Source organism: Coregonus clupeaformis, chromosome 16 (assembly GCF_020615455.1).
Source record: "Coregonus clupeaformis isolate EN_2021a chromosome 16, ASM2061545v1, whole genome shotgun sequence".
NCBI classification, from domain to species: domain Eukaryota; kingdom Metazoa; phylum Chordata; class Actinopteri; order Salmoniformes; family Salmonidae; genus Coregonus; species Coregonus clupeaformis.
Window position 1 is genome coordinate 37,706,478 of NC_059207.1, and position 16,146 is coordinate 37,722,623.

A 16,146-nucleotide genomic window follows, 5' to 3' on the forward strand; every position below is an offset into this window, starting at 1 on the left:
ATTCAGACCCCTTGACTTTTTCCACATTTTGTTATGTTACAGCCTTATTCTAAAATTGATTAAATTGTTTTTTTCCCTCATCAATCTACACACAATACCCCATAATGACAAAGTGAAAAACAGGTTTTTAGAAATGTTTGCAAATTTATTTAAAATAAATAACAGAAATACCTTATTTACATAAGTATTCAGACCCTTTGCTATGATACTCGAAATTGAGCTCAGGTGCATCCTGTTTCCATTGATCATCCTTGAGATGTTTCTACAACTTGATTGGAGTCCACCTGTGGTAAATTCAATTGATTGGACATGATTTGGAAAGGCACACACCTGTCTACATAAGGTACCACAGTTGACAGTTCTTGTCAGAGCAAAAACCAAGCCATGAGGTCGAAGGAATTGTCCGTAGAGCTCCGAGACAGGATTGTGTCGAGGCACATCTCTGCAGCACTCCACCAATCAGGCCTTTATGGTAGAGTGGCCAGGCAGAAGCCACTCCTCTGTAAAAAGCACATGACAGCCCACTTGGAGTTTGCCAAAAGGCACCTAAAGAACTCTCGGACCATAAGAAACAAGATTCTCTGGTCTGATGAAACCAAGATTGAACTCTTTGGCCTGAATGCCAAGCATCAAGTCTGGAGGAAACCTGGCACCATCCCTATGGTGAAGCATGGTGGCGGCAGCATCATGCTGTGGGGATGTTTTTCAGCAGCAGGGACTAAGAGACTAGTCAGGATCGAGGGAAAGATGAAAGGAGCAAAGTACAGAGAGATCCTTTATGAAAACCTGCTCCAGAGCGCTCAGGACCTCAGACTGGGCGACGGTTCACATTCCAACAGGACAATGACCCTAAGCACATAGCCAAGACAATGCAGGATTGGCTTCGCGACAAGTCTCTGAATGTCCTTGAGTGGCCCAGCCAGAGCCCGGACTTGAACCCGATCAAACATCTCTGGAGAGATGCTCCCCATCCAACCTGACAGAGCTTGAGAGGATCTGCAGAGAAGAATGGGAGAAACTCCCCAAATACAGGTGTGCCAAGCTTGTAGCGTCATACCCAAGAAGACTCAAGGCTGTAATCAATGCCAAAAGGTGCTTTAACAAAGTACTGAGTAAAGGGTCTGAATACTTATGTAAATGTGATATTTAAGTTTTCTGTTTTTTATAAATGTGAAAAAAATTATAAAAACCTGTTTTTGCTTTGTCATTATGGGGTATTGTGTATAGATTGATGAGGGGGGGGGAACTCTTTAATCCATTTTAGAATAAGGCTGTAATGTAACAAAATGTGGAAAAAGTCAAGGGGTCTGAATACTTTTCGAATGCACTGTATGTTTAATATTTTGATATTTTGATACCGGTATTTGGGATACAGTAGATAAGACCTAGTAGCCTCACTTTGCTCCCAAACCCCTATTTTGCTGGAAGGCTTAAAGTTGTAATGACAATGGTTGCGGTCAGAGTTCCATAGCTTCCACACACTAATTGGGTAAAATGTTGTGCTCATTAGAGTGTAGCCCATAGTGTGGCCATATGTCCTGACATCCTGACTGTTAAAAGCAGTAGGGGAGATGAGGTTAGAAGCCATCCTCAGCAGGAACACACCAACGCTGCTTCAGTTCCACGAATACTCTACTTTTTATAGCACTGTGAAAAAAGACCCCAAGACCGCTGCGAGTGCATGTGTTAGTAGAAATGTGTAAACGTAAAAACTTTATAAGAGGCTCACATTTATTTTATTCAACCCAAATTGAGGTGTAGTCATGCTGCTTTTCCCAGACAATAATGTTGATTTCCCTTTGATGCTACTTTTACTTGATTTGTGTGATTGCTTGTTTCATTCAGACATAGCTGTTTAAGTCCTAATGATGTTCCTCCACCCATTTCCAATGGTTCAGACTGCATAATGACTTGGTACTAGGTATACATGTTCTACTTGGTAACTAACTACACATGTTCTATAGGTTTTATAAATGTTTGTCTAGAAGCAGAAGGTGGAATAAGTAAGGCCCTAATGTGTGCTTATCACAGAAGATATACTGTACAACAGTGCTTGGAGATGTTGGACCAACCAGTTGGACCAATCAGTTTGTCCCAGTGGCTGAGATATTGTTTAATCACACCCTAATTTATTGCGTTGGATGAATAGCAACCTGTTTGAAAAGGTTTGATTTACTGTACATTATCTTCTAAAACACAAGAGGGCACTCTTTCTCCAAGTATCACTGGGCAAAAACTGGTTGAATCAACTAGTGTTGTCATGATACTGAAATGTTACTAATGATAAGATACCAGGCCAAGTATCGATACTGAGTTGGATCGTGAAACCAAGGGGGAAAGATTCAGTGGCCTAGTGTCCTGTTTGTCCACCGTCCCCCGTCCCCGTCCCCGTCCCCCGTCCCTAGTCCCCTGTCCCCCGCCCCCCGCCCCCGTCCCCCGTCCTCCCTCATCTTAAATGTCACCGACCTCCACTGCATAAGATGGTCATGTCTTCTTCCATCCTGACTGTGATGTAAGATACCTGCCTTTTAATCTTCTCTCCCATCTTCTCTACATAATAGAGGTTAGGTTAGTCATATAAATCAGTGGTGCGACTGAGGGGGAGTAGAAATGATTGACCTTGTCTGAAATATTTTCCCTGAGGGGCAAGAAGGTATGGCAACACGGAGGAGGAGAAGGACATAATGTTATGTGCCCATTGATTATTGACGAATATAACTATAAATGCCTCATGAGCTTAGTTCAACTGTTGTACCCCAACAGAACCCAAAATATAAGCTTTTTTTACCCCAATGTTTGTAAACAAAGTAAATGTAAACAAACACCGTATATTGATATCATGGATGGTCAGTCCTTGCATCCATAGCTCTGTCTATGAATTTGAGAGTGATTACATTTTTCCAGCCCCAACCCTCAGCTTTTTACCGTAACTGTGTGGGTTTCTCGGCCCGCCTCTCTAGGCCCTCATCACGCCGGAACCTGTCCGTCACTCCTGGATCCCTGACCTCCTATTGGACAGCAGCCTGCTGTTTGTGTTCCTGCTTTTCCTCTACCTGCTGGTGGCGCTGTTCGTTCAATACATCAACACCTAAAGGACCGTGTGGCAGTCATCCTGCCGCCTCCATGTCACTGGTAAGTTGTAGTACAGACACACACACACAGTACATTAATACAGTGAGGGGAAAAAAGTATTTGATCCCCTGCTGATTTTGTAAGTTTGCCCACTGACAAAGAAATGATCAGTCTATAATTTTAATGGTAGGTTTATTTGAACAGTGAGAGACAGAATAACAACAAAAAAATCAGGAAAAACGCATGTCAAAAATGTTATAAATTGATTTGCATTTTAATGAGGGAAATAAGTATTTGACCCCCTCTCAATCAGAAAGATTTCTGGCTCCCAGGTGTCTTTTATACAGGTAACGAGCTGAGATTAGGAGCACACTCTTAAAGGGAGTGCTCCTAATTTCAGCTTGTTACCTGTATAAAAGACACCTGTCCACAGAAGCAATCAATCAATCAGATTCCAAACTCTCCACCATGGCCAAGAACAAAGAGCTCTCCAAGGATGTCAGGGACAAGATTGTAGACCTACACAAGGCTGGAATGGGCTACAAGACCATCGCCAAGCAGCTTGGTGAGAAGGTGACAACAGTTGGTGCGATTATTCGCAAATGGAAGAAACACAAAATAACTGTCAATCTCCCTCGGCCTGGGGCTCCATGCAAGATCTCACCTTGTGGAGTTGCAATGATCATGAGAACGGTGAGGAATCAGCCCAGAACTACACAGGAGGATCTTGTCAATGATCTCAAGGCAGCTGGGACCATAGTCACCAAGAAAACAATTGGTAACACACTACGCTGTGAAGGACTGAAATCCTGCAGCGCCCGCAAGGTCCCCCTGCTCAAGAAAGCACATATACAGGCCCATCTGAAGTTTGCCAATAAACATCTGAATGATTCAGAGGAGAACTGGGTGAAAGTGTTGTGGTCAGATGAGAACAAAATCGAGCTCTTTAGCATCAACTCAACTCACCGTGTTTGGAGGAGGAGGAATGCTGCCTATGACCCCAAGAACACCATCCCATTAAAACATTATGCTTTGGGGGTGTTTTTCTGCTAAGGGGACAGGACAACTTCACCGCATCAAAGGGACGATGGACGGGGCCATGTACCGTCAAATCTTGGGTGAGAACCTCCTTCCCTCAGCCAGGGCATTGAAAATGGGTCGTGGATGGGTATTCCAGCATGACAATGACCCAAAACACACGGCCAAGGCAACAAAGGAATGGCTCAAGAAGAAGCACATTAAGGTCCTGGAGTTGGCTAGCCAGTCTCCAGACCTTAATCCCATAGAAAATCTGTGGAGGGAGCTGAAGGTTTGAGTTGCCAAACGTCAGCCTCGAAACCTTAATGACTTGGAGAAGATCTGCAAAGAGGAGTGGGACAAAAGCCCTCTTGAGATGTGTGCAAACCTGGTGGCCAACTACAAGAAACGTCTGACTTCTGTGATTGCCAACAAGGGTTTTGCCACCAAGTACTAAGTAATGTTTTGCAGAGGGGTCAAATACTTATTTCCCTCATTAAAATGCAAAACAATTTATAACATTTTTGACATGCGTTTTTCTGGATTTTTTTGTTGTTATTCTGTCTCTCACTGTTCAAATAAACCTACCATTAAAAGTATAGACTGATCATTTCTTTGTCAGTGGGCAAACGTACAAAATCAGCAGGGGATCAAATACTTTTTTTCCTCACTGTATCTACAGGACCGTGTGGTGGTAACCCTATAGTCATCCAGCAGCCTCAACATCTCTGGTTAGTAGTATTACAGACACACACACCAGCACGCAGTCACACACACACACACACACACACACACACACACACACACACACACACAGCCACCTGCTGCCTCTAACTCTCTGGTGAGCAAACACTCACACACACTCAATTCTTCAGTCTGTTTATGTTGTCTCATCTCTGCAGAACTTCCATCTGATGCACTATCACCTGGCTATCTTCATCACTGATGCTGGCCAGGAAACTGGTGCGGACAATAGTTTCAGAGGTACTACACCATCTATCTGTCTCTATCACTCTCTCTCTCGTTCTCTATCTATCGCTATGGGCAAGGAGGCTGGTTATTACATTAGAAATTACAAAAAAGCTATTACATTATTGGCAGTTATTATTGTCAGTCTGCCGACAGACCCTTCTCTGCTGCGCATAATGAGTGACGTGTTTTCCGTCAGTGAGGAGGCGGTGCCACAGCTCTAACAGCGGTATGATACTTGGCTAGCGGAGATAGCTAGCTGACAGACATGGCAGATGTGAGGGGCAAACGACAGCAGCTACTCCTCCATCTAAGCCAAAGAAACAGAGACCTTTGGAAAGCAGACAGGCGAAAAGGGAAAGCGATAGAGCCCGGGCCAAGACGAGGGTAAACCTTATATCCCTTTCAGTCAGTCAACTTCGGTACAACATACTATGGGGAGTCGCAGTCTCGCGACTTTGGTTGAAGGATCTATAATCACGCCTGACAAGGCCAATGAAATCCGTGCCCGCCCTGGAAGCCCCGCCTTCAAGTGATAAGCGTGAAGCTCGGATTCATTCCTTCAATTATTCCGCTCTTCAGCTCGGTGTGAAGAGGAACGATTCATGCTACTTAAAAAAACAATTGGAAAACAAGACTATCTTATGTTGCGCCAACTAAACTGTCCTATAGTGGTGGAGAGTGCTCACCCCCTGGATGTTGTGTGCTTAAGTTTGTACTTTGTTCTCATAACTAGTTATTCCTCAATTTGCTAGCGCAATGAGTAAGATGCCTAAGAAAGCAACCCGAGATGACAATGGCTAAGTCGAGATCATGCCCGCAGTCATGCAGGCATACTATTTCTCTGAAAGATACTCATGATTTATGTATAGTTTGTCTCGGCTTGGAACACGCTCAGGCGGCCCTCGCTCGAACAAGTCTGTGTGTGCATTGCCACGTACTGTGTGCAAACTCCCTGGGAGGCGTGTAACATTGTTGAGGAAGCTTGGAGTTACTGATGGCGACTTTCCTTTCCCGGATGCCGGTACCTCGGCTGGGACCGAGGGGCAGCAAGCGGAGAGGGACGTGGGGCTTTGGTCGGAACATGTGGAACTAGCACCCCAACAGGAGATAGTGAGATGGCTGGTTACATACAGGGCCCAGGTTCTGATGACAACTTGGTGTCTCTGGACGGCTCCGGGGGTTTCTCGGGTGACGAAGAATACTTAGTTCTGGGACATCCACCTCTTCACGCTATGGGAGTAGCAGGGGAATCCCTGGTATCCAATGCATCGTTCATAGAACTGTGCCGTAGGGTGGCAATGTGTTTGGAGGTGAGGTGGCCGTGTTCACCCCCAAGGTAGTCATTAAGGTTTGGTGGAATGTACCTGCCCCCTGTTTCCGGATTTCGTCAACGAATTGACAACAACCTGGTCCAACCCGCATTCAACTAAACTGATGCTACATGGGTGTGCCCCCTTCATGGATCTGGAGTGGATGGAGGGGGCAGGGCTGGTGCACACACCTCTGGTGGATGGCAAGCTAGCTGGCTACCTAGCCTCGTTGGCTAACAACGCCGTGGAAAATGCGAATCCTAAGAAGCAATGTTGCTTTTCGGCTGCTCAGCTGGAGATGGTGCATTGTGCAGAGGGGCTGGCTGCCGATCCCTGTCGTCTGTCACTATGCCGAGTTGCTTGAGGAGCTGGGCACGGCTTTGGCCGCAGGAGAGCCCCACGCAGAGCCCCTGGATAAAGATCAGTTTTACGGCCGACTTCATTCTGCGCATGTCCCAGTGCACTGTTCTGGCGCTTGGGAAGAGCATGGGAGCTACTGTGTTGGCACAGCATCATCTTTGGCTGATGCTTTCGAAGGTGCCGGAGAGGGACAGACAGATGTACCTCGATGAGCCGATATCTCCCATGGGGTTGTTCAGTTCGGCCCTTGAGGCTATGCAGGCTTGGTTCGAGGCCAAAAAGAAGCAAGAAGAGGCACTGCGCGCTTTTCTCTCTAGAAGGTCCTTTGGGGATGCCAAGGGGGGCACCTTCCAAAAGGCCGACAGGCGGAGCTACGCCGGCTAAGTGGGCTGTCCTGGGCAGGCCCAGCACCAGGTGACAACAGTACCCCCAAGTGTCACAGCCAATCGGGGTATGTCACGGATGGCCGAAGCCCCCAAACCCAGAGTGGACCGGGCTTCAGGAAAACGTTTGCATCTAAACACATTGTTTCAACCCAATTGTTTTTCAGATTTCAAGAGTGTTGTGTATTCCACATGTGAGTTCAATAAAATACAGTGCATTTGGAAAGTATTCTGACCCCTTCCCTTTGTCCACATTTTGTGACATTACAGCCTTATTCTAAAATGGATTAAATAAATAAAAATCCTCATCAATCTACACACAGTACCCCATAATGACAAAGCGAAAACAGGTTTTTAGAAATGTTTGCAAATGTATTAAATATAAAAACAGAAATACATTATTTACATAAGTATTCAGACCCTTTGATATGAGGGGGAGAAGGGCCTTGGTCAGGGAGGTGACCAAGAACTTGATGGCCACTCTGACAGAGCTCCAGAGTTCCTCTGTGGAGATGGGAGAAACTTCCAGAAGGACAACCATCTCTGCAGCACTCCACCAATCAGGCCTTTGTGGAAGAGTGGCCAGACGGAAGCCACTCCTCAGTAGAAGACACATGACAGCCCGCTTGGAGTTTGCCAAATGGCACCTAAAGCACTCTCAGATCATGAGAAACAAGATTCTCTGGTCTGATGAAACTAAGATTGAACTCTTTGGCCTGAATGCCAAGTGTCACATCTGGAGGAAACCTGGCACCATCCCTACGGTGAAGCAAGGTGGTGGCAGCATCATGCTGTGGGGATGTTTTTTAGCGGAAGGGACTGGGAGACTAGTCAGGATCGAGGGAACAATGAACGGAGTAAAGTACTGCGAGATCCTTGACGAAAACCTGCTCCAGAGCACTCGGGACCTCAGACTGGAGAATGCGTCCTCAGATTATCCTTTACAGAAAACTCGACGCCTGTTCCGACCAATGGTGCACATGCGCAGTGCCGCCCTGGGTAATGCGAACAGTGACGTTGGGGTACAGGCTACAACTCATTGTATGCCCCCCATGTTTTTGCGGCATCATCCTGTCGACTGTTCCCCTGGCCTCAGCGCCAGTACTACAGGAGGAAATATCCTCCCTTTTCCAGAAACAGGCAGTACGAGTGGTTCCTATGGCTGAAACCCAGGACGGCTGGTGCAGTCGGTATTTCCTGGTTCCAAAAAGGTACGGGGGTTTACACCACATTCTAGACATGCGTACCCTGAACAAACATCTTAGAGTTCGCAAGTTCAAGATGCTCACAAACCAGCGGCTGTTACGGTCCGTGCGTCCCGGCGATTGGTTCACCACTATCATGTACCCCAGTCACAGAAAGTTCCAGAGATTCCATTACGAGGTGGTAGCCTACAAGTTTTTGGTACTCCCGTTCGGTTTGTCCCTCTCGCCTCACGTCTTTTCAAATGTGGTGGAGGTGGCACTGGCACCCATGAGGGGAGTCAAGGGAACAACTAGTGTTACACACATCCAGGCTGGTATCCAATGTTCAGTTTGGACACACCTACTCTTTCAAGGGTTTTTCTTTATTTTTAATATTTTCTACATTGTAGAATAATAGTGAAGACATCAAAACTATGAAATAACACATATGGAATGATGTAGTAACCAAAAAATGTTAAACAAATCAAAATATATTTTAGATGTTAGATTCTTCAAAGTAGCCACCCTTTGCCTTAATGACAGCTTTGCACACTCTTGGCATTCTCTCAACCAGCTTCATCTGGAATGCTTTTCCAACAGTCTTGAAGGAGTTCCCACATATGCTGAGCACTTGTTGGCTGCTTTTCCTTCACTCTGCGGTCCAACTCATCCCAAACCATCTCAATTGGGTTGAGGTCGGGTGATAGTGGTGGCCAGGTCATCTGATGCAGCACTCCATCAGTCTCCTTCTTGGTCAAATGGCCCTTACACATCCTGGAGGAGTGTTTTGGGTCATTGTCCTGTTGGAAAACAAATGATAGTCCCACTAAGCCCAAACCAGATGGGATGGCGTATCGCTGCAGAATGCAGTGGTAGCCATGCTGGTTAAGTGTGCCTTGAATTCTAAATAAATCACAGACAGTGTCACCAGCAAAGAACCCCCACACCATCACACTTCTTCCTCCATTCTTCACGGTGGGAACCACACATGCGGAGATCATTTGTTCACCTACTCTGCGTCTCACAAAGACACAGCAGTTGGAACCAAAAATCTCAAATTTGGACTCATCAGACCAAAGGACAGATTTCCACCGGTCTAATGTCCTTTGCTCGTGTTTCTTGGCCCAAGCAAGTCTCTTCTTATTGGTGTCCTTTAGCAGTGGTTTCTTTGCAGCAATTCGACCATGAAGGCCTGATTCACGCAGTCTCCTCTGAACAGTTGATATTGAGATGTGTCTGTTACTTGAACTCTGTGAGGTGCAATCTGAGGTGCAGTTAATTGCCTATTTCTGAGGCTGGTATCTCTAATGAACTTATCCTCTGCAGCAGAGGTAACTCTGGGTCTTCCTTTCCTGTGGCGGTCCTCATGAGAGCCAGTTTCATCATAGAGCTTGATGGTTTTTGCGACTGCACTTGAAGAAACTCAAAGTTCTTGAAATGTTCTGGATTGACTGATCTTCATGTCTTAAAGTAATGATGGACTGTCGTTTCTCTTTGCTTATTTGAGCTGTTCTTGCCATTATATGGACTTGGTCTTCTACCAAATAGGGCTATACTCTGTATACCATCCCTACTTTGTCACAACACAACTGATTGGCTCAAACGCATTAAGAAGGAAAAAAATTCCACAAATTAACTTTTAACAAGGCACACCTGTTAGTTGAAATGCATTCGAGGTGACTACCTCATGAAGCTGGTTGAGAGAATGCCAAAAGTGTGCAAAGCTGTCATCAAGGCAAAGGGTGGCTACTTTGAAGAATCTTAAATATAAAATATATTTTGATTTGTTTAACACTTTTTTGGTTACTACATCATTCCATATGTGTTATTTCATAGTTTTGATGTCACTATTATTCTACAATGTAGAAAATAGTAAAAATAAAGAAAAACCCTTGAATAAATAGTTGTGTCCAAACCTTTGACTGGTACTGTATGTAAATTGTAAAGTATTTTGTCTGTAATGTCTTTTTTGTTATGCGTCAGACCCCAGTAAGACTAGCTGTCGACATTGGCGTCGGCTAATGAGGATCCTAATAAATAAAATAAAATAAAATAAAACGAATTGCATTCTAAATTGAAGATCATGATTAGTTGATTATTGGAGTCGTGTGTTAACTGGGTCTTGGGCAAATGTGTGTCACCAATCAGGCCCCCGAGGACTGGAATAGACCAAGCCTGATCTAGGTATACTGTACATCTGAGCTGGAGTCCTTCCAGAATCACATACTCATGTACGCGGTCTGCTTTCCCTCCTCCCTCCAGTCTATAGCCTTATTCGCACGGGACTAGTATTACTATAGAACGTCTGCTATGTAATTATTACCCCAGACTAGTTTTACCAAACTGCCCCTATAATTATTTTGTTTCGTCATTCAAAATTGACCGTTATGACGGAAGCCTGGGGGCTCTTCTAGGTGTGAAGATATTTCAAATGTCTTTGAATGTTTTTGTACCTGTAACAAAATGAAACAAAAAGTTTGTTTTATTAGGGAGATAAACAAGAATACAAGTTAGGCTTTGTAACCTTCTAAAAATAGTAAAAGCACAGTGTAAGGGAAACATTCTGATAAAGTACTGAACAGGTAAATTACTGAACTGATATCACCACGACCAAGGTAAAATTCACAAAAAAACTTTTTCTTTACTGGGATCTAAATGAAGAATAAACTACAGTGTATTTGTTAATAGTGTTCACCTGTTATGTAAACATACTTGGTAATAAATAAATGGGTAACACTTTACTTGACACCCATGTCATAATGTCATAACATCTGACATAACTTTTCATAACCTGTCATAATATGGTCATAACACTGGCATGACACATATATTTGTGTCATGCCAGTGACCTATTGTCACAAATATTGCATTATTTTATGGCTGGTTATGACACCTACATAAGAGTTTCAAAACCCACAAAATCTATCACACAAGGCAAAACATTCCACTACACCATAGCCCACTTGTCAAAAGTATGTCTATGTTATATAACATTTTCTGAAATTGACCATATTAAATTAGCATTGTAATTTAGCATAAATTGATGTCAGATGCACCTACCCTAATGCTCTGCATCATGCTGATGACTGGGATGAATGCAGGGGCAGATTTCAGGGCCAGGACAAGACACCCTCTTTTTGACTGATGACTGACATAAGGGCATGTATGTGATATGCCTATCTGGCTTATATGATTATGATGGTCATAATGCTTCTTGACAGTGTCATAAATTGTATTTTCTTAGTCCAAGTAAAGTGCCATAGGATGGTCATAATGCTTCATGACAGTGTCATAAAGTATATTTTCTGCAAATTATTTACAATATGATTTTTTTTAAAAACATGACTGTAAAGAATTCATTACTGTCACGGATTCAGCCGAGGCTGCCCCTCCTCCTTGCTTGGGCAGGCTTCGGCGTTCGTCGTCACCGGAGTACTAGCTGCTACCGATCCATGTATCTATGTTCGACTTGTTTTGTCTTAATTGGTCACACCTGTTTGCCATCATGTAGTTTGTCTTCCCTATTTAACCCTCTGTCTCACACTGTGTGTTGTGCGTGTTTGTTCATGTTTTGGTTGTCATTAGTGTGCGGGTTTGTTCCCTCCCTGCGTGGAGGTTGTTGTTCATTCTTTTACCTTCGAGTAAAGTACGCCTTTTGATTAGCTCTGTGTCCTGCGCCTGACTTCGCCTACCGCGTTACACTGACGCCTTGACAATTACAACAACAAAGGACTTAATAAGTGAACTTTCAAACGAAAGGAAACATCTTGGCAGGGAAAAAACACATTTGAATAAATGTGTGTTTTTACACTCTTATGTAGGTGTCATAACCAGCCATAAAATAACGCAATATATGTAACAACAAGTGTAAATATATGGTTAAAGACAGTGTTATGACCATATTATGACAGGTTATGACAAGTTATGCCAGCTCTTATGACATATTATGACATGGTTATGACCAAGTAAAGTGTTACCAATAAATGTAATATTGCAGTGGTGAAATGGCAGCAGTTGTGTGTTGTAAGGTGCAGGAGTCTCCCTGCAATTCAGGCAGGTGCACCAGCGAGGTTGTCCGTGGTCTGGGATAGCTGATGTAAAAAATCACTCCAGGTCGACGGGAAGCGCCAGGTCCAGCACCTCTCCCCTTTCTTCAAAGGACAGCTCTTGCAATTAAACCTGTAAGCCATAGCTCTCGAGAATCAAGGGGCCATCCCATTAATGTTATTAGCTAGCTAGCTAGTATAGGAGTCAGAAGGGCAAAGGACTGAATGCATGCCAAAGGCAAGTTTTTTTTCCATGACGTAATCACCTAATTTGCATAATTGGCCATGTGCATGTAATTGTGAAGGACGCTGTAGGAGAGAGGAATAACATTGTGGGAGAGACAAAAAGTGAGTAAAAAACACCCTAAATATGTTAAGAACTACAAATGAACTTTCTTCTGTCGATTCTTGTTATTTTTTTGTCACAATTTATGTCACAAAGAGACACTTTGGCGGAGTGACTTATTTTTTATTTATTTATTTTTTATTTTATTTTTTCTTAAGTTTGGTTTGGTTTTTAACCTTATGGTCCACTTAGGAGCCTACAACAAGTCACAGTAAAACCAAACCAACCATAACATAACATAAAACATTTTTTGTATACAGTCCTGGTCAAAGGTTTTGTGAATGATACAAGTATTGGTCTTCACAAAGTTTGCTGCTTCAGTGTTTTTAGATATTTTTGTCAGATGTTACTATGGTATACTGAAGTATAATTACAAGCATTCCATAAGTGTCAAAGGCTTTTATTGACAATTACATTAAGTTTATGCAAAGAGTCAATATTTGCAGTGTTGACCCTTCTTTTTCAAGACATCTGCAATCCGTCCTGGCATGATCTCATTCCGTCAGTAGAGGATGCCTGGTTGTTCTTTAAAAGTGCTTTCCTCTCAATCTTAAATAAGCATGCCCCATTCAAAAAATTCAGAACTAAGAACAGATATAGCCCCTGGTTCTCCTCAGACTTGACTGCCCTTGACCAGCACAAAAACATCCTGTGGTGTACTGCATTAGCATCGAATAGCCCCCGCGATATGCAACTTTTCAGGAAAGTTAGGAACCAATATACACAAGCAGTTAGGAAAGCAAAGGCTAGCTTTTTCAAACAGAAATTTGCATCCTGTAGCATTAACTCCAAAAAGTTTTGGGACACTGTAAAGTCCATGGAGAATAAGAGCACCTCCTCCCAGCTGCCCACTGCACTGAGGCTAGGAAACACTATCACCACCAATAAATCTACAATAATCGAGAATTTCAATAAGCATTTTGCCACGGCTGGCCATGCTTTCCACCTGGCTACCACGACCCCGGTTACCAGCTCTGCACCCTCCGCTGCAACTTGCCCATGCCCCCACCAGTGTTAGTTCACAACAGGGTAGAGGGCATACTGGGGCTTTGGTTTTGTCACCAAAGCCCCATATACTACCCACCACTGTGACCTGTACGCTCTTGTTGGCTCGTCCTCACTACATATTCGTCGCCAAACCCACTGGCTCCAGGTCATCTATAAATCACTTCTAGGCAAATCCCTGCCTTATCTTAGCTCATTGGTCACCATAGCAACACCCACCCGTAGTATGCGCTCCAGCAGGTATATCTCACTGGTCATCCCCAAAGCCAACACCTCCTTTGGCCGCCATTCCTTCCAGTTCTCTGCTGCCAATGACTGGAACGAACTGCAAAAATCTCTGAAGCTGGAGACTCTTATCTCCCTCACTAACTTTAAGCATCAGTTGTCAGAGCACCTTACCGATCACTGCACCTGTACACAGCCCATCTGAAATTAGCCCACCCAACTACCTCATCCCCATATTGTTATTTATTTTGCTCATTTGCACCCCAGTATCTCTATTTGCACATCATCTCTTGCACATCTATCATTCCAGTGTTAATACTAATTGTAATTATTTTGCACTATGGCCTATTTATTGCCTTACCTCCATAACTTACTACATTTGCACACACTGTATATATATTTTCTGTTGTATTTTTCACTTTATGTTTTGTTTACCCCATATGTAACTCTGTGTTGTTGTTTTTATCACACTGCTTTGCTTTATCTTGGCCAGGTCGCAGTTGTAAATGAGAACTTGTTCTCAACTGGCTTACCTGGTTAAATAAAGGTTAAATAAAAAATAAAAAAAGTAGAATGGCCGATTGACCAGTTCCTCAACCCTTCCCAAGGCTGGAGGTTTGAGGAGGACAAAGGGGATCTCCACTACTGTGGGCAGCTGACCACTCTGAATGAATGCATCGATAGATACATGTACCAGTTGATGTATGTACTGCTTCATGACATTGATGAGATCGTCATGCCTTACCAACATGCCAATCTGCAGCTACTGATGGAGGACCTTCAGCACCAGCACCCCAGAGTAGGAGTCTTCCTCATCGAGAACCACATCTTCCCCAAAAACCAACACGAAAACAGTGGCAAGTTCAAACTACCACAATGGAGGGAAATTCCAGGGATCAATATCCTGGAGCATATTTACAGAGAACCCTCGAGAGAAGCTGTTATCAACCCTACCAAGCTGATTGTCAACCCTTGACGTGTAGTACAGACGTCTGTTCACTCTGTGCTGAAGACATTAGGGGAGACCTTCTGGGTACCTCCTGATGTGTGTCGGCTAGTGCACGTCAGAGTTCCCCTACAAGGGAGCCTCACTAAAGATCAACTGCTTGTGGACAAAAAGCTGTGGGAATTTGAAAAGGATCTGGTTCAAAATGTTGACAAACACTTTAAGAAAATCAGGACTATTGATTTGATGATGGAAATCTGATTTTGACATTCTTTTGTAATTTTTGTGAAATGTTCTATTTCATATGAACAACCGTCTGTTTTGCTCTAGCCAAGCTGTGAGGAATTGTTAGAAGGTAAGGTCGGCCACATCCCAACTCAGAACAAAATTACTGTGTGGTAAAATTGAATGGAGTTTTTCTACATAGAATATCATACACAATTATTGTATTATGATCGTCCCTGATGTTTTCCTGAGCTTTCCAATACCTCACTGATGCATTTCAGACACTTCATACCATGTTTCCTTCTGAATTATTTTTGTCCTCTCTTTTTTTTGCCATGTATTTGGTGTGTTATTCAGTGTGTTTCTATGGGCTAATAGCAGTAAAGACAAATTCAATGTTACATCAAAACAAAATTAAATATTTGTTTCTGATATCCCCAGGGGTCTTAAAATACTACATGGTCCATGTTATAACTATCTTAAAACAATTACATATGTAGTAAATACAAAAGTGGCTTAGACCCTATGTTTTTAAAGGATGTAAAGTTTTCTGCCAATTATTCAGCAATTATCAATTTACTGAACATTAATTTCCATTTGACATTCATGTGTACGATTACTGTTTGTGAATGTGTATCATTATTTAGATTACATATTAGTTCCAGGTCCTGTGGGTGTTGTAGATGGTGCAATCAACTTTCCGGGCACAATCCCGGACACAATCGCTGACACAATCGCAGAATACTATATTAATATAATGAGTAATCCAGGAATGTCACGAGTTAAGAAGTTTCTTCTCAATGTCCCCTCCCCTGCGTGACATCTTGACCATTTCTATTCTAATGTATCTCAGAGAACTAATAGGATGTCCAGCTTGTACAAAATTAACAGCAACCAGGATTTTTGTCTCACCTGTCCGTATATTGCTGCGGTGCTCACTGATCCGGGTCTTAAGGCTTCTACAGGTTTTCGATATGTAAGACAGACCACAGGGACATTTCAACATGTTAACAACATTGGTGGACATGCAGGTAATCAGGCCTTTTATCTTACAT

The 16,146-nt window shown here is 43.4% G+C and overlaps 1 pseudogene; it reads left to right on the top strand.

Moving 5' to 3' along the window:
* The first annotated feature begins 14,485 nt into the window (after positions 1-14,485).
* LOC121584155 lies at positions 14,486-15,127 on the top strand (annotated as a pseudogene).
* The last annotated feature ends 1,019 nt before the right edge of the window (positions 15,128-16,146 follow it).